The sequence below is a fragment of the Dendrobates tinctorius genome, unplaced genomic scaffold, assembly GCF_039654945.1.
Source record: "Dendrobates tinctorius isolate UK_male_01 unplaced genomic scaffold, ASM3965494v1 ptg000003l, whole genome shotgun sequence".
Classification (NCBI taxonomy): domain Eukaryota; kingdom Metazoa; phylum Chordata; class Amphibia; order Anura; family Dendrobatidae; genus Dendrobates; species Dendrobates tinctorius.
In genome coordinates, this window is record NW_027361671.1 from 62,752,852 (window position 1) to 62,773,443 (window position 20,592).

Consider the following 20,592-nt stretch of genomic DNA (forward strand, 5'->3'; position numbering starts at 1 on the left):
AAAAAAATGACACTCACCTCTCGTCACTTGGGGCCAGGGGCCAGGTGCTGGTGTTCTGAGCAGGCGGGGACACTGGCGCGCTATGGGGGTCAGGTGCTGGTGTCACCGCTGGCTCAGGCTCCCGGCACTGGCGATATTTAGCCCTTTTTGGCCTGAAAAAGACCCCCCGGCTTATAATCGAGTCACGGTCCCTTTGATTGAAAAAAAATTGACATACTCACCTCTCGTCGCTGGAGGCCAGGTGCTGATGTTCTGAGCAGGCGGGGACACCGGCACGCTATGGGGGTCAGGTGCCGGTGTCGCCGCTGGCTCAGGCCCCCGGCACTGGCTATATTTACCGATCCCTGCTCCATCACTGCACGCCGCTGTCTTTCGGGTCTCTCTCCAGTGACGTTCAGGCATCAGAGGGCGCGGCGCGCACTAACTACGTGATCGCGCCCTCTGACCTGAACGACACTGCAGAGGAACCCGGAAGACAGAGCGTCGCGCAGCGATGGAGCAGGGACCGGTAAATATAGCCAGTGCCGGGGGCCTGAGCCAGCAGTGACAACGGCACCTGACCCCCATAGCGCGCCGGTGTCCCCGCCTGCTCAGGACATCAGCCCCTGACCCCCAGCGACAAGAGGTGAGTATGTCATTTTTTTTTTTCAATCACAGGGACCATGACTCGATTATAAGCCGAGGGGGTCTTTTTCAGATCAAAAAGGGGCTGAAAAACTCGGCTTATACTCGAGTATATACGGTAACTTAATTTTCTCCCTGTAGCTGCTGATCCAGTAGAGCAGGCATGCAAGTATCATTTATATGCCATTTACCGACAAATTCCCACTGTATCTACAGGTAAGCAGCATTTTGGATGACAGGTTCTCTTTAAAGATTCACCACTTGTATTGTGTAGTAGGTTTTTATCACATGCACTCTTTATTTAAGCTTTTAACCATAAAAAAACAGATCAATGATGTATTATAGCTGCAAGATATACAGTGGCGTGTAAAAGGTTGGGCACCCCTGGTCAAAATTACTGTAATGGTGAACAGTTAAGGAAAATGAAAATTAAATGATCTCTAAAAGGACACACTTTCTTTGCATTTTAGGTTTTAAAAAAAGAATATATTGTAATGTTTTACATTTTAAAAATGACAAAAAGGAAAATGGGCTGATGCAAAAGATTGGCCACCCTTGGAGATTTGTGTGCTCAGAAAACTTTGACTAAGGTTTCAGACCCTGAATAGCCTTGTTAAGGTTATGGATGGTTCACCATCATTGTTGGGAAACACCAGGTGATGGCAAAAACAGCAGCCATGGGTTCTTCTAAGCAGCTGCCTAGCACTCTAAAAATGAAAATGGTGGAGGCCCGCAAAGCAGGAGAATGCTGTAAGATAGCAAAGCATTTTCAAGTTGCCAGTTAAAAGGAACAGTGGAGATCAAGATACGGTCTGTAAGACAAGCAAAATTTCAGTGAGAGCAGCTTTCAGAATTACTAGAGAGGCAAATCTGAACCCCTGCTTGACTGCAAAAGACCTTCAGAAAGATTTAGCAAACTCTGGAGTTGTGGTACATTGTACTACTTTTTGGACACACCAAAAATATGGCCTTCATGGCCATCAGAACGAAACCTCTTCTGCAACCTAACCATAAAATTCAGCATCAGAAGTATGCAAAAGAACATCTAAACATGCCTTATCCATTTTGGATACAAGTCTTGAGGACTTGTTGAGGTTAAAACAGAATTCTTTGGCCACAATGATTTAAGGTCTGTGTGGAGAGAAAAGGGCACATAATCTCAGGAAAAGAACATCTCAATGACTATTAAGCATGGGGATGGATCAATCATGCTTTGGGTTGTGTTGCGGCCAAAGGCACAGGGAACATTTCACGGGTAAAGGGAAGAATTCATTCAATGAAATTACAATAAATTATTGATGCAAACATAACACCATCTGTAAAAAAAAAAAAGCTGAAGTTGGAAAGAGGATGGCTTCTACAAATGAATAATGATCCTAAAGACAAGTCAAAGTCCACAATAGACTACCGTATATATTCTTGTATAAGCCGACCCGAGTATAAGCACCCCCTAATTTTGCCACAAAAAAACTAGGAAAACTTATTAACTCACGTATACAAAATACACATACTCATCCATACAAAATACACCCCATATAATGCTGCACAAAGGTTAATAATGGCCACATAAGATGCTCCATAGAATAATATGCCCCATATGCTGCTCCATAAAGGTTATGGCCCCATAAGATGCTCCATAGATTATACCCCATATGCTGCCCCATAAGATGCTCCATAGATTATGCCCCATATGCTGCCCCATAGATTATGCCCGCATAAGATGCTCCATACATTATGCCCCCCATATGCTGCCCCATAAAATGCTCCATAGATTTTGCCCCATATGCTGCCGCTGCTGCAAATAAAAAAAAAATGACATACTCAACTCTTATCACTGGGGGCCCGGTGCCAGTCTCCTTAGCAGGCGGGGACAGGTGCCGGAGTCACCACAGGCTCAGGGCCCCGGGACCTGAGATATTCACCTGTCCCCAGTCCATTGCATATTCATATGCACATATTCATGACTTTAGTGAGCGGTACCATGTGACCGCTGAAGGAAGGCTGGGAGAAGCAGGTGGGCTGCAGAGACGCACCGGGGGGAGCAAGTATGATCTCTGTCACCCCCGCTCCACCTCCGACCCAGTATATGACTTGCGTATAAGCCTAGAGAGGGACATTTTTTGGGGTTGAAAGTCCCCCTCTCGGCTTATACGCGAGTATATACGGTAACACACATGGCGCAAGCTGAAAGTTTTACATTGGCCCTCACAGTGCCCTGATCTGAACATAACTGAAAATCTGTGTCTAGACCTCAAAATAGCAGAGGATGCAAGATGACGCAAAATCTCACAGAACTGGAAGAATTTTCCAAGGCAGAATGGATGAAAATCTGTCAAACAAGAATTGAAAGACTCTTGGGCTGGCTTCAAAAAGCGTTTACAAGCTGTGACACTTTCAAAAGCTGGCGCTACTAGGTACAAACCATGCAGGGTGCCCAAACTTTTCAATCGGCCCATTTTCCATTTTGTAATTTTTAAAATGTAAATAATGACAATATTTTTGGCTTTGCCAAATGTGTCATCTTTAACTTTAGGCCTTTTAGAGATCATTTCATCTTCAACTTGCTTACCTGTTCACAATAATAGTAATTTTGACCAGAAGTGCCCATACTTTTTCCATGCTACTGTAGTATCTTGTATTAAAAGTATAATTATTACAAAATGCACAAATGTCTCTGTTGCCCTCAAAGATGAAGCGTAATCAAATACTATGCATCACCTTTGGAACTAAATATAATTCAATGTTAAAAATATGGAATATTGTTTAATTCTTTGGCTCATTTAAAAAGACCTGTCCTGTGCTCAAAAAAGAAAAAAAAGCTAAATTTCATACCTCCCTTGAGTCTGCTCTTCTTTTCCATTTTATGCTACATCACTCAATTGCAAAGATGTTTACATTTGTTTCTTCTGCTTCTTCTATCAATCACAACACTGCAGCTGATTGAGCAGTCTATTATTCTCAGAAGCTGTTGAGTTGTGATTGGCAGTGTCTGGAAGGGAGGAGTGAGGCTCCCAAAGAAGACTGAAGAAACAGCTAGTTGCAATACAATCAGAGATTTCACATACTGCGCTCTAGAAGAAATAAATGTGAATATGTCTGAAATGGAGTGGCGCAGCGCAAAAGTGAAAAAGACATAGCAGAATTAGGGGAGTTCAGGGATGTTTACAAGTTATTTACAGGGAATCTGTCAGCAGTTTTTTGCTTCCTCATCTGAGAGCAGCATGATGGAGGCAAAGAGACTCTGAATCCAACGGTGCATCACTTAATGTACTGGGTGTAGCAACTCTGACAAAGAGTTTTTCGAATTTGCAGTGCAAAGGGGTTGTCCGGGCTTTTCACATAATATCAGTGCATATCTGGGCTGCAGAATGTTGTAATAAGTAATAAGTAATTTACCTTCTGTGGCCAGTTTGCAGCGCTTGCTAGATATCAGCTCTTGCTTGTAATAAAAACGTCCGGGGGGGTGTGTTCTGGCATTGAAATGAGAACTGGTCGTTTCCTCCTCAATAGTTTCACTTTCCATAGATCACTGTTCAGCGTGTGTCTGGGGGAGGAGCAGCTGCTCTCTGCACTGAGGCTGCTAGAGGGGGAGGATTTGTTACTGTGTGAGGAGGGATAGGCTTGTTCATGAGGTCGGGGAGGGCCTGTTGCTATGGAGGTTGGGGTTGTTGCTATAGAGGGCAGGTTTTTAGTACAGTAGGAGAAAACACCAGTTCTCATTTCAATGCCAGAACACACTCCCCCAGGACGTTTTTATTACAAGCAAGAGATGATATCTAGCAAACGCTGCAAACTGGCCACAGAAGGTAAATTTCTTATTGTCAGCATTCTGCAGCCCAGATATGCACTGAGATGTGAAAAGCCCGGACAACCCCTTTAAGTAAACAGCATAGTTTGACATGTGACACATTGTTGAATTCTGTGTTTTAACCCCAGCCTCATGCTGTCCTCAGATTACATAGCAAAAACCTGCTGACAGATTCACTTTAACTCAAATTTTTTGTATAAGTGGCAGGTCCTCTTTCAAGATATTTAAGAAAGAAGCATAATCAGGCATATACTGTATGTGTTATCGAACATCCTTGCATATTCCTTGTTAACATGATACACATGGCATAACAGGTAAAAGCAGTCAGTCCTACCTGTGCACCCTCGCCCAGTTGTAAGTCCAGTACATGCACTATATACAGTACTTCAGCTCCCTATAGATTTTTCTATATGTGCCTTAGTTAGAGCTAGGATTCTTTGCTTGTTAATGAGAAGTCCTCTCCTAGACAAGTGAAAAGCCATTGAAAAGCTCCCTATTCACAATTACAATGTGATCCCTATCACAGTGGCTGATACTCCAGCTCTGGTTTGCAAATATAATGATGCAGAACCCTTGTTTGTTGTGCTATAGAATGGCTGTCAATCCGATTTTCCACCTAACAGGTTTATAACAATTCAGATCACAACACATTAGATGGCCTGGCTCACTCAGTTATGATCCCCTAATGAACTTTTAACACACCTACAAGGTCACACACTGAACAGTAACTGAAGAGAACATTAGGTAACACATATTGTGCAGGGCACCAATTCATTTCTGAAGCTACATGGTAAAAAGAAAAAGGACTTTAAAGTGCCCATCCACTTGCTCCAACTGCTTGCTAGTGCATAGAAATTAGCAGTCTGCAGCAGGAACAATGGCTGCTCCATGCTGTTGTACAACACGAAACGTTATCAAACTTTGCAAGTCTCTTTTCCCTGACATTTTGAATGTATTCCTGTAAAAAAAGAAAAATTGCATGTCAGTGGCTTCCAAACCCCTCCTTCTGCCCCCGGCCTATTTCCCTGCCTTCAGCTGCATTGATATCAGAACATACTAATTTGGAGTACAGATGATTGCAGTGGTGGTACTGGGCTGGCTCCTTGACAGTGAGTGTGCACTGTAAGAGTCAGGGAGCTACTCAGTATGCAATAAATTGAGGGGGGGGGGGTGGGGGAGGCATGCCAAGAGTACACTGAAGCCGCCTCATTTGCACATGGAATATACAGCTTTTTCAAACTAATTACAATAATAAAATGTATACTGCTATTATAATCTGTCACAAATCATTAAGGGATTAGTGGCAGCTCTGGGTCTGCTGAAATTTAAATGTTTTTTTCCTTTTGGTCCAGCAAGAGTTAATGTCAGGCTCTTGCTGGCAGTTTCTTTTAGGCAGGTCAGCTGATGTTGGTTGGTAACCACTCCCACCTTTCTTTAAATAGCCACATGACCCATCAGATGATCATCAGTTCTAGAGTTCTTCTAAGCAGACCAGCTGGGGTGTGGAGCTCTCCTGTGTCGGTGGTGTTGCTGCTGTGGGAGTTCAGATTCCTGGTGCTGTTTTCTCTTCCCCTGTGTGTTACCATCTGCAGTAGTGATTCTAGCGTCGTTGCCGGCCAGTGCACTAGCCAGGGACTAGGCACGTGATGATGAGGGGAAGGGGGAGGCGGGGAGGACCCACATAGGGCATTAGGGGAGCTAAGGGACAGGCACATGTTGGAGTCAGGAGATGTCCCATCCCTCGAGTCATCCGTTGGACTTACCCGTGTCCGTGCGTGACATAATCTTCATATGGGCTTAGACCCGTATAAAATTGTTTTTTTAGTAAAGTTTACAATTTGAGGCTGACATATTCCCTTTAATTTGAAATTAATGTGCATGGCATATAGAAAATCAATTATTGTGCACACCTGATACCATGATATGCTGCAACTTTTTTGGTGCAATTACGTAGCAGAAAGTCTGCTGTATGTGACATGTGGGAAAGTCCCTGTAATATCGGCGTCCCTGCATGCTTCCCCTTCCTCCGCCCGGCAGGGACACAGACATGCTCACCGCTATGCAGGGCTGTTGATTTGGAGTCATGAAGTCAATGTCCATTTTGGTGGAGTCACTATAAAATGGACCACCTATGACTCCTAAAATATATAATAAATTGGGTTCAGTAGTTCAGTGCAGGATGTGCTGTAAATATTTTCATAAGAATTAAGGAAAGTTATGAAATGTACTATGCGGATTCTGCTGCTGTTCCGCAGCGGTTTTGGCCGCTGCGGGTCCGCAGCAGTTTTTGCTGCGGCGTACAGTACCATTATTCCCTATGGGAATAAAAAACCGCAGTGCAGACGGTGCGGATTTTTCCGCACGTTTTTTCTGCGGTTTGCTCCCTGCTTCTTAAAGGGGCAGCGCGTGAACTCCAGAAAATGACCCCAGCCTGGGAGGTATTAGGTTTTGCTGGAAGGTATTAGCTATTTAAGGCACCCTCGCCTGTAGGGGATGCCTCAACAACTTCAGTATCTCGTGTTTCTCTAAGCTACTAGTATGCTGTTAGGTCCCTGATCCTGCACTGGTACATGTCCAGTGATCCTGAACCCATCATTCTGTCCAAATCTTAACCAGTTCTGTCCGAACCGGCACCAGTGTACATACCGCCAGTATCCTGTCCTGCCTGTCACTCCGAGTCCGTATCTGTGTCCTTGACCCCTGAGGTCAGCTGCTGCAGTACTGGGAACTGCCCAGGAGTGGTACCCGACGACTACCTGCAGCAGAAGCCTAACCTCACCATCAGAGACTCTAGTAAAGAACCAGGTAGCCGCTTAGTTATGCCCCTCCAGGGTAAGCCCGACTATGGCGAAGTGGGTCCACATCCACCAGGGTGACAGTACCATTAGAGTGGATCTCTCATGAGATACGGCATTCTGTTAAAGGGCACTTTCATGCCAAAGAAGAACAAAAATAGTTTCAATTGGTTAATTGCCAGCATTTAAGAATACAGTGTACTCAGACCGCATTCACACATTCAGTATTTGTTCAGTATTTTACATCAGTATTTGTAAGGCTGGGTTCATACTGCGCTATGACAGTCCGTTTAATGGACTGCGTTACACCGCATTATAACGCGGTGTAACGCAGTCCGTTAACGCTGCCATAGCGCTAGCGGTCATAGCGTGTCAGCGCTAGCGGTATAGCGTTAACGCAGCCCGTCAATGCTATGCGGTGATAGGGCTGGTTAACGCTATTTGAACCCGGCCTAAGCCAAAACCAGGAGTGGGTGAGAAATCCAGAAGTGGTGACATGTTTCTATTATACTTTTCCTCTGATTGTTCCACTCCCGATTTTTACTTACAAATACTGATATAAAATACTGACCAAATACTGAATATGTGAATGTGGTCTTATAATTACAATCTCGCTGACTGATTATCAAGAAGGGTGGCCACTGTGTACCACCAAATACATTAGTGGCAATCAATATTTGGAAGAGGAGATAAGGAAAGACATTAGGAGTCATGGGCTCATGAGAAGAGCTAACTCATTCTCTGTTATCAGCCATTAACCAGCAAACATGACAGATCTGATTAAAACCATATGAGCCAAGTTGAGGGATTTGCCAGAAGTAACTGAAGAGATAACTGGTAAGAAAGCAGTGACTTGTGAATGCTATGCACTTGCTTGTCCCTTGTATTACACTCCACCTCTACATGAAATCTCCACGTATGTGTCTATTTGATAACTGAGAGCGTCAGCAATTGTTCAGCTGCTCCGTATAACAGTTCATCCCCTTCTACCATTATAACAAATTACATTATAACAAACACACAATCCCTGCAAGTGTTGCGGCTGTCGATCAGCCGCAAGACATGCAACCACTGGGGCTCGAACATATTTTTCGAGCACGCCAAAGTTACTCGGTCAACACCCGAGCATGATCAGATAACAACCTATCTGAGCACATTCGCTTATCACTAGTCTGCAACAAAACATGTAGACTTGTCCAACATTGATCAGTCACAAATCAAACTTGCCAATGCAAGTTTATGGATCCGTGAAGAAAAAAAAAAGACCCACAGCACTTGGATAACATCCGTGTGCCGTCTGTTTTTCACTGACCGATAGGAGGCGCTTGAGAAACCTCCATCAGATTTGGGTTTTTTTCCCATACAAGTAAAGCTGAATCTCTGATGGAAAAAACTGGCACTGACCAAACACCGATGAAAATCTTACCAAACACACTGATCAAACGAAGACCATTTTTTGCATAATATAAAAATGACTGATGTCTGAATGAGGACTGAGACTATGTGCTCACGATCAGGATATGGCAGCACTTTGGGTGCAATGTATTATCGCTGCATCCAAAACTCTGCGCTCTAGTCACGCAGGTAAAGAAGCATATGCTCACTGAACCATGTGGTCACCGCATGTAATGGCTGGCTATGGGTGAGACTAGCGTGTCCGCTGCAGATAATTGACATGCGGGGTCTCGTAAACCCGCACCACGGGTGAGTTTACACAGTGGTAAGTAGAAGCACGGTGGGCATGGGCTTTATAGAAATCCCATCCACCGTGCTTGTAACGTAGAATGCTGTGTTTTGGACACAGCGCAGGTGAGCTGAATCCAAAATGCTGCTATTCTGGATCGTGGACATGTACCCTAAGAGTGGTGCGTTTTGCCTTAGGAGTCGTGGCAGAAGAGGAAGAGAAACAAGGATATTTTTGTGCAAACTTCTATGCAGAAGGATGACAGCACATGTACCTCATAACTGCCTATATGGCCGCTAATTTAAGGGGTTGTCTGGTCCAAACCGTTAAGTCTTTAGTCACTCTATGTGACTGCAGACTTATGAATCCCCTCCAGTACACGCACTGTGCACCGCAGGGATTGCCGGATTCTGAGCCGGGAATGGGTGGTATGTATGAGCTATACATAATCCAGACCAGAGCCAGTCCAGTGAGCGTGGCCTATCATCCATACACCTGTATAGAGCGAGGCAACGCTCACTGGAGGGGCTCCGGTCGGGAGTGTTTAGAATGCATACATACCCTGCGGCCCCAGTTCAGAAGCGTCCCACAGAATCAGACGGTTAAAATGGTGTGAAATGACACAAGGACCGTCATATGGACGAGTGGTAACGTCTGCTTCCTCTGGACATGACAGGTTCAGACCTCACAATAGTCATGGACAGAGCACCTGGACAACCTGAAGAGGAGGCAGCACTGGCCCAAGGGCAAGGACCCCTTCGATTTTGTGATCAGAGAGGGTCCCAAGCAGTTAAACTTGTGTCATGTCTCTCATATATTATTGGCTCATTGTAAAACTTCAAGACTTATGCTTACGGGTTATTTTTTTGATTTTTCAGTGGAAAGTAATTTCTTAGAAAAAAAAAAAAACAAATATTTTCAGTAGTACTAAATGTGGAAACCACAGACAGGCTTTTTAGTGGATGAATGCATTTTCCATTCCTATGGATATACTATTCCCTGGTTATCTCACAGATCTGCACAGGTAATAAATCTATATTTTATGTGTGGCGACCTTGAGAAATTATAAGGCCTGGGCTTTTATGTCACGCTGTACAACTGTCCTGTTTAATTGAGATTTTCCTGACAACAGAGACAGGCAAAGCCAATGTGGAACGCACATCTGTCCCATTTGCTTTTATTAGAAATAGAAAAGGCTGCATCTTGTTAAACACATCATTACCCGGCTTTATTTTCACTTCGGTGGAGGCACCACTGGCTATAATCAGCTTTACACAAAGTTCCATTCCTGACGCTGCGTCCTGTGCGTCTTTTATGGGGTGTACGGTGAAGACAGGCTGGATAAAAACACCATAACACCAGGGAAATCAGACAAACAAAGCCCCTGCATAACGAAGCCCAGGAGAGATCTGCAGACGCTTCCTTATGTCTCCTCATAAACAAGCAACAAAGTGCGTCTACATATGTCTGAAGAAAGAACACATAACTGTGGTCATTTATAGAGAACATCCAGAACACAGTCCTAAAATGACCAGTCCAGGAATATGAACCCTCTGGAATATGCACGATTTAATCATCTACTAATGTTTTTTATGAAACGGATATTAAACTCCTTAACCTGCATTCTCAAAGACTGCCACATGGAGGCAGCACTGAGACAAATAACATTTTATCTGGAAATCAGCAATAATTCATTGAACAAGAAATCCATTTCTCTCCGGTGGATGATAGAGGGGAGGGTGTGCGATTTGCTACCGTTGTAATGAAGCAGGCAATTAACTTCCCAGTAGTTGTACTATGAAACAATCAAGAAAATACATGGCAAGCGGTTTCCTGCCTAAGCCCGGGGGTCACACATGCGGGAAACCCGTACGAGTCTCGCATCTTAATACCGGGCACTGCCGCCGGCACTCGGGACCGAAGCGCTCAGCTGCATAGAAAGACACGCAGCCACAAGCTCCGAGTGCCGGCAGCAGTTAAGATGCGAAACTCGTACGGGTTTCCTGCATGTGTGACCCCGGCCTAAAAGACATCCTGACTGCTAACGGGCTGACTGGCCCTGGGATTTTCCTGCATTGGATTGTAATCGAGCATCTTTTTGTAGTAAAGGTTGTAATTTCTGTGCAGCACCCCTGAGCATTTCCAGATTTGGGTTGTAGGTGACTACTAGAGGCGACCGGTTATTTTCTTCTTTAGTTTTGTAATGTAGCAGGTGATTCCTTGATATTCTGGTGGCTCCTGTAATTTGGTTTTGAATTGTTCTTGGATGGTAGCCCTGATTCAAAAAGGTCTTTTTGAAGCGACCAAGATGTTCATCTCTATCCATGGGGTTGGAACATATACGATTGTATCTGATGGCTTGGCTGTAGATAATAGTTTCTTTATGTGTTTTGGATGGAAACTGTCCCATTTAAGGTATGTTGGACGGTTCATTGGCTTCTGATACAGGGATGTCTCTATTTCATTGTTCGTTAGCTTAATGATGGTGTCCAAAAAGTTAATTTCAGTGCTGGAATAGTTGAGTGTTAAGTTGATGGTGGGATGAAATTGATTAACCTGTTCGTGGAACGTCTTTAGCTGTGGCTCAGACTCCGTCCAGATGATTAAAATATCTTCAATATAGCGGTAGTAGGACCAGAGGCCTGATGGGACATGAGGACAAAAAGTTGCTTTCAAGCTTGGCCATGAAAAGATTTGCATATTGTGGAGCCATTTTACTTCCCATAGCTGTGCCAGTCTGCTGTAGATAGATCTTGTTGTCAAATTCAAGGTAATTGTGGGTGAGGATAAATTTTGTGAGTTTCACCACAGAATCAGCATCAGTCCCTGTGTTTTCTATGAATAATTTGCAGGTATTTAAACCATCCTGGTGTGGGATATTATAGTACAAAGATTTCACATCCTTGGTGGCCAGGATGGCTGGTTCTGGTAGAAGACCTATTGCTGCTAGTTTATTCAATAGGTCAGTTGTGTCCTGAATGTAGCTGGTTGTATCCTTTACCAGGGGTTTAAGAATACCCTCTACCCATCCAGATCCCTGCACAGTAAAGGTGCCCACACATGAAATAATTGGTCTTCCTGGCTTTCCAGATTTGTGGATTTTGGGAAGCATGTAAAATGTCCCTATTCTTGGACTCTCTGGTATCAGGTCATCGGCTCTTATGGATTCGTCAGGCAGACAAGATACCAACTTGTTTAGTTCCTTGTAATAGTCCTGTGTAATTTTTTGTAGTAGCGCGTGTCCATCAGTTGTCTGTTTGCTTCCTTCGTGTAGTCTGACCAGTGGCGTAGCAACTGTTTGTGGCGCCCGGGGCGGTCGAAAAATTTGCCGCCCCTTTGGTCGTTGATAATTCGGAAGCATCCGAAGAGCCCACACTACACTCAAAGATCTAATTTTTAGTCTGCTACTAACTCTGCTATTATTTCTAAATTTCTAGACTTTCAACTTCTTGCAGTTCTCTATATGTATGTATTAGCTTGATGATGCTGGATGAAGACCTAATGGCTTTTTTTAATACTAATTTTTAATAATGTGACAGAAAAAAAAAAACAGAAAGTACAAATTATTTAGGCGGACAGGGGGCGGACACTGACAGCTTGGGGTCCCTGTGCAAGAAATGTGTCCGGGCCCCCCTCCTTTTATGGCGTCAAAGCTACGTGTGTGTATATATACATATATATATATATATATATATATATATATATATATAGATTATTGATGTTATATAGCCACACACACACACATACAGGTATACACTCACTGGCCACTTTATTAGGTACACCATGCTAGTAACGGGTTGGACCCCCTTTTGCCTTCAGAACTGCCTCAATTCTTCGTGGCAGAGATTCAACAAGGTGCTGGAAGCATTCCTCAGAGATTTTGGACCATATTGACATGATGGCATCACACAGTTGGCGCAGATTTGTCGGCTGCACATCCCTGATGCGAATCTCCCGTTCCACCACATCCCAAAGATGCTCTATTGGATTGAGATCTGGTGACTGAGGAGGCCATTTGAGTACAGTGAACTCATTGTCATGTTCAAGAAACCAATCTGAGATGATTCGAGCTTTATGACATGGCGCATTATCCTGCTGAAAGTAGCCATCAGATGTTGGGTACATAGTGGTCATAAAGGCATGGACATGGTCAGCAACAATACTCAGGTAGGCTGTGGCGTTGCAACGATGCTCAATTGGTACCAAGGGGCCCAAAGAGTGCCAAGAAAAAATTCCCCACACCATGACACCACCACCACCAGCCTGAACCGTTGATACAAGGCAGGATGGATCCATGCTTTCATGTTGTTTACGCCAAATTCTGACCCTACCATCCGAATGTCGCAGCAGAAATCGAGACTCATCAGACCAGGCAACGTTTTTCCAATCTTCTACTGTCCAATTTCGATGAGCTTGTGCAAATTGTAGCCTCAGTTTCCTGTTCTTAGCTGAGAGGAGTGGTACCCGGTGTGGTCTTCTGCTGCTGTAGCCCATCTGCCTCAAAGTTCGACGCACTGTGCGTTCAGAGATGCTCTTCTGCCTACCTTGGTTGTAACGGGTGGCAATTTGAGTCACTGTTGCCTTTCTATCAGCTCGAACCAGTCTGCCCATTCTCCTCTGACCTCTGGCATCAACAAGGCATTTCCGGCCACAGAACTGCCGCTCACTGGATTTTTTTTCTTTTTCGGACCATTCTCTGTAAACCCTAGAGATGGTTGTGCGTGAAAATCCCAGTAGATCAGCAGTTTCTGAAATACTCAGACCAGCCCTTCTGGCACCAACAATCATGCCACGTTCAAAGGCACTCAAATCACCTTTCTTCCCCATACTGATGCTCGGTTTGAACTGCAGGAGATTGTCTTGACCATGTCTACATGCCTAAATGCACTGAGTTGCCGCCATGTGATTGGCAGATTAGAAATTAAGTCTTAACACACAGTTGGACAGGTGTACCTAATAAAGTGGCCAGTGAGTGTATATTACATAGTCTCCTTTATTATGTATATCCCAATCCCCCACACCCCTCATTGTCCTCCTCCCCTCGCATCCCATTATTGTCCTCTCCCCCACCTCCATCATTTTCTTCTCCACCACTATCTTTGCTTTCTCCCCCACCACTCCCATCATTGCCCATTCCACCACCTCCATCATTTCCTCCTCCTCCACCACCCCCATTTATTGCCCTTTCCACCACCACCATCATTGCATTCTCACCCACAACCCCATCATTGCCCTCTCGACCATCACCCCATCATTGTCTTCTCCCCATCACTGCCTGCTCCATCACCCCATCACTCCCATCATTGTCTGCTCCATCACCCCATCATTGCCTGCTCCATCACCCCCATCATTGCCTGCTCCATCACGCCATCACTCCCATCATTGCCTTCTCCATCACCCCATCACTGCCTTCTCCATCACCCCATCACTGCCTTCTCCATCACCCCATCACTGCCTGCTCCATCACCCCCATCATTGCCTGCTCCATCACCCCATCATTGCCTTCTCCATCACCCCATCACTGCCTTCTCCATCACCCCATCACTGCCTTCTCCATCACCCCATCACTGCCTGCTCCATCACCCCCTTCATTGCCTGCTCCATCACCCCCATCACTCCCATCATTGTCTGCTCCATCACCCCATCACTGCCTGCTCCATCACTCCCATAATTGTCTGCTCCATCACCCCATCATTGCCTGCTCCATCACCCCATCACTGCCTGCTCCATCACCCCATCATTGTCTGCTCCATCACCCCATCATTGTCTGCTCCATCACCCCATCACTGCCTGCTCCATCACCCCATCATTGTCTGCTCCATCACCCCATCACTGCCTGCTCCATCACCCCATCATTGTCTGCTCCATCACCCCATCATTGTCTGCTCCATCACCCCATCACTGCCTGCTCCATCACCCCATCATTGTCTGCTCCATCACCCCATCACTGCCTGCTCCATCACCCCATCACTGCCTGCTCCATCACCCCCATCACTGCCTGCTCCATCACCCCCATCACTGCCTGCTCCATCACCCCCATCACTGCCTGCTCCATCACCCCATCACTGCCTTCTCCATCACCCCCATCATTGTCTGCTCCTTCACCCCATCACTGCCTTCTAGACCATCACTCCCATCACTGCCTGCTCCATCATACACACAGACATACACACAGACATACACACACAGAGACATACATACATACACACAAGACACCACCTCTCTCCTCTCACCTGTCCGCAGCATCGCCAGCGCTTCCTCCCTCACACAGCAGCGGCCGCTGAATGATGACGTCATTCAGCGGCGCTCCTCTGTGTGAAACAGGAAGCGCGGCCTCCGGGCAGGAAGCAGGACGGACCCTTGCCGCTCCGCTCCTGCTATTCACTCTTGCAGGCAGCGGAGCTGCTGTGATCGCATCGCTCCCTGCCTGCCGCTGCACTGCACTGCAGGGTGGAATTGCTGCTGTCGCGCCGCCCCCACACACATGCCGCCTGGGGCGGACCGCCCCCCCCGCGCTACGCCAGTGAGTCTGACGTATTCATCATGACTATTGCACCTCCCTTGTCAGCAGGTTTAATGAAGATTTCTTTGTTGGTTTATAAAGATTGTATGGCTTTTCTCTCTTGGGCACTGATGTTGGATGCTTGTCTCCTGTTTGTCTATGATGGTGGATTTTACCAAATGTATGAAGGAGTCTATATATTTATCCAAATGAGGGTTGCATCCAGGTGGAGGTGTCCAGTCTGACCTTTTCTTGGTTGTTAGGATCCCTTTTCCTTCCGTCTGAGTGTTTTCTGAATCATCTGTATCATTGAAATATTCCCTCAGGTGCAGTCCCCTGATAGTCTTGATAGATTTGCAGTGGTATGATACTCCTTCCATTTCAATATGATCGCTTGCACAGTGCTCCTTGGGATGTTTAACGTTTTGGAAATCATTTTGTATCCAAATCCAGCTTTAAACTTCTCCACAACAGTATCACGGACCTTCCTGTTGTGTTCCTTGGTCTTCATGATGCTCTCTGTGCTTCAAACAAAACCCTGAGACTATCACAGCTCAGGTGCATTTATACGGAGACTTGATTACACACAGATGGATTATATTTATCATCATTAGTCATGTAGGACAACATTGGATCATTCAGAGATCCACAATGAACTTCTGGAGTGAGTTTGCTGCACTGTTGCCGAATAATATTGCACGCCCCACTTTTCAGTTTTTGACTTTCCACAAAAATGTAAAATAACCAATAAATTTCGTTCAACTTCACAATTGTGTTCCACTTGTTGTTGATTCTTCACCAAAAATTTACATTTGGTATCTTTATGCTTGAAGCATGATATGTGGGAAAAGGTTGAAAAGTTCCAGGGGGCCGAATACTTTCGCAAGGCACTGTATATGGTATGGCCAAATTCAGAAAAGTCCGATCAAAATGTTAAAACAATTAACCCAATTGGTAAACACCATAAACAAAAAAATAAAAATAAAGAAAAATTCAAGCCAAAATTACATTTTTTTGGTCACTGCAATTCTACAGAAAAGCCTTTAACAAGCAATCAAAAAGTCACATCTATGCCAAAAAGGTATAAAAAAAAAATAAAATGTTGTCTGGCCCCAAATAATCCATCACACAGCTCCAACGGCTGAAAAATAAAGTTGCTATGGGAAAAATGGCAAAACCCAAAAAATTTTTTCTACAAACTTCTGATTTTTTCATCACGAAAAAAAAAATGGACATGTTTGGTATCACCGTAATCGCATTGATGAGGAGACTCGTAGTGCAGGGTCACAAAATGTACAAAAACAATTCCCAAAAAACAATGTCAGAATTGCATTTTTTTTTTTTTTCACAATTTCACTGCACTTGGAATTTTTTTTTCCCATTTTCCAGTACACTATGTAGCAAAATGAATGGGATCACTGAAAAGTACAACACGTCCCACGAACAAAAAAAAAAAAAAAAACAAGCCTTCATATTTCAATATGGACAGATATGGACAGGAAAATAAAAGTGTTAGTGCTCTGGGAAGAAGGAGAGGAAAAAATGGATGACTAAAAATGGAAATTGGCCCCGTTGTTAATCACCTTAGAGATTTTTGCACTGGAACTACAAGATATTGCTCACTACGCAGTATGCTTTATGGAAGAAATGTACTAATAGCAGCGCACCGTAATTATATGCAGCAAGTCTATTAAGAGATTCGTGCTTTCAGGCCTGGACTGGCCCACAGGAGAACTGGAGAATCCTCAGGTGGGCCACCACCCTCACTTCTATGCAGTTCTTGGCACAATATACTTGATTCACTTTGTACAGACAGAGACGGCATCTTATTAATTTAACAATCTACCCAGTTCATTGCTATATAAATTTGTGATTGAGGATAATGTCACATTAGCACGAGGCTGAAAAGTGGGGCTCTCAATTTGGTCACTAATGGGCCCTTGGCACCCCAGTCCAACACTGCGTACTTCTTAATAAATTTGTTATATTTTTGGACTGTCTGTATGCCATAAACCGCAGTCTAAGTTAGCTTTATGTAAGCAGTAAATCTGTTGTGCCGTGATGCCTCCCGGACCACAGTTTTAAATCTGACATGGGTCAAGATGTGATAATTTGTTTCCTCCAAAAACAAGGCACAGCGTTCACTTGTGAACTATGGTAAGGATACTATAGCAATGGCTGATATCTAGCACGTCATGCCATATGTATGCAGGAGATATCACTAAGTCCTACACAGCATATATAGTATTACAAAGCAAATGTAATAAAAGCAGTCACACAGGACACCTCTGACCAGTGACAGACGCTTCCACTCAGCAGTGAAGAAAAGATCAATAAATCCATTTTCTATTTCATGGCACACGATAATTACATCTGAAACGTGATTCTAATCTCAGTGTTTCTGAAATATAATTGTAACAGGCTAGATTTTTATCATAAAGAGCATTGATATTCCCTGTGAGGAGAAGCAACATGGGGGCCATGTCAGGTCTTCTCTTACCCGGGCACTGCCGGACAAAGCTCCAAGAAAGCCTGACCCAAGCAGAGGCATATCCTGTATATCCTATCTGCCTGTGCACACAGCACAAAACCAGGCGAGAAAAAGTAGAATAGAAACACGTCACCACTTGCTAAGTGTGAACACGGCCTTATGGACACAAAAAGCCAGATGTCATATAATGGAGCTACATAAAGATGAGACAGTTCTGGCGGCTCTGACTGTGAATGAATGAACAAAGAAAAATTAACAGGTCCCAACTAGAGATGATCATGACGCCTAGATGACATCGTACCAGCCCTGGGTGATCAAAAGCCATGACATGGATGACGGAAGGTAAGAGATAAGTCACCTGTCCAGCTGCCAGGTACCACTGATCTGGACACTGGTCCGGAGTCCCGTGAATAGATTTGCTCATCTCTACACCCTGCAGTCTCTGGCATCTTCTGAGTGTCCATCACTACCAACGCCCCTTTGACATCTCCTCCTAACAGGCTAGAAAGAAATGGTAAATGGGCGTGGATTTGGGTGTGGGCAAAATTAGCCGCTATGCGCGCCACATATTCTGTCCCTCTCTCTGTTCTTCACAAGTTGGGAGGTATGACACAGTGCAAAACTAGTTCATAGTGGAGTGTATATTACGCCATTCAGTGTACCACACAGGCCGGACACTTAGTAGAACCAGCAAATATGTCCCATCTATGAATTGTGGGATGATAACACTATATGTCTTGTATGGAAGCAGGTGCTGGCATTTAATGATACAAGTGAATGCCGAGTACACGTCACCAGCTGCTGGATCGGGGGCTCCCTATAAATAATATACCGAAGGATGATTCTGAGGAGATGGACGCTGACACCCACTCATGTAGTGGGCAGTTTCACAGTAACTTTGCCTATTTTATTAGTAATTGATATCAATCTTCTGTAACTATTGGAAATGAAGATCAAAGAACTGGTTTGTGAAATGTTTCTGAAAGTCGCTCTGAAGCTTCTGCTGTAAAGTCGAGACTAAAGCGATCCAGACCTTCCCATGACGTGATGTAGTCACACTGAGGCTGTTGCCTCACACACTTCAACCACATCATGTGAACCCACCCTTGGGACATGTTCACACATAGAAAAATTGCTGCTGATTTTTCAGAAACATATCTTCAGTAAAATCGCCATGTGATACCTTCAGATTTTTCTTTGCATTTTTCTGCAGATTTGCACCAGATTTCACAGTTTGGAAAGTAAAGGGTGAAACATTATAAACAGAATTAACACACTATAGACGTTAAAGCCGCAGGGAAATGTGCTGAATTCTCATCTCCTTCGCTAGTCCTGAACCTACGTGTGAACACACGATAAGGGAGCGTTCATAAAGCACATTACCGGAGGAGAGAGAAAAACAACAGATAATCCTGCCATTCCGTTACATGTTCTGCAATGAATGGAGCCCACTTCACTTTCAGAAAGTTGTGCCACAAAATCAGCAGGCTGAGAACTTACCCTGAACAACAAGTACAGCGGCCGTGAACTGTATGGAGCGAACTTAGGGTGCTGTCACATTGCGCTTAGTCACCTGTTCAGGGACCCCATCGGGGCTTACGTCCGAACCACCCGCAAAACGGAATTCGGGCTAAGGAACCAAGGGGGCCATAGACTATGATGGTTCCAGCAGAGCGAATGTGCACTCTGCAGCACATAATTTTCGGGCATGTACGCCTACTGTAGGTGGACATCCAGACGCAGTCTACTAAGTCAGAGTGTCCGTCTCCAGTAGGCATACCTGCCCAAAAAATATGCACGGCAGAGCTTACCCTAATGTGACCCACGAACGTGTAACTAAACGCAATGTGAAAACACCCTTGGGAGCTGGGCCCGCTCCATGCAACGCTGGACCTGCTGCATCACACAACCGGCACCTGACAGTAATTGATGTGATAGGAAAACGTTTCAATTGCATCAATTTAACCTTTAGTCAAGTGTGACAGCAGCCTTAAATAAGCTCCATCATTGTGTCCGTCTCTTACGACGGCCAATGACACTCCATGCAACGCAACTGAGAAGTGCTACTCAGTTGCCATGCCAGGGGCCTTCTAAAGGTCCCCATGTCCACCATGTGCCTTTGGTTGAGCTTTACAGGAGATCATCAGTTTCATGATACCTCTGTGTTATAATGTATTGCATGTCTTCTATTAAAACAAATAGAAAACAAAAAGGCAAAACAAACTACTTCTATCTCCCCCCCAATATAAAGATCTAAATATAAACAAAAAACACCATATTTGCCTAAACTGACAACATATTTATCCCATAGAATAAAAGCCAGAGAGTGAGGAAAAGATGTAGACGTCATATTGACCAATGGACACCGTAAAACCCAAACATCAATGGTGAAATAGCCTTTCTCCCAATTCACTCTACTTAGAATTTTTTTCTCAATCTTTCAGGACATTACATGGTAAAATGAATGGTGTCATTCAAAACTGCAACTCATCCAGCAAAAAATAAGTTTCTTAGAAGGGGAGGAGTAAATAAAGTCCTAAAGCTATGTGAACAAAATGTATTTTTCAGGTAGATTTCGCCACAATAAAAAACTCCTGAAAAAACAAACACTAAAAAAATGAACATGGCCCTTTATATGTAAAAGTCACTTGCTGTAGGTATGTTCAGGCTTTTGAAGGTCTTTTAACC

The 20,592-nt window shown here is 44.4% G+C and overlaps 1 protein-coding gene across 3 annotated transcripts in view; it reads right to left on the bottom strand.

Annotated features, from left to right (window-relative positions):
• Positions 1–20,592, bottom strand: part of DTWD2 (DTW domain containing 2) — a 436,550-nt gene that overhangs the window by 405,218 nt on the left and 10,740 nt on the right. The window lies entirely within an intron of this gene.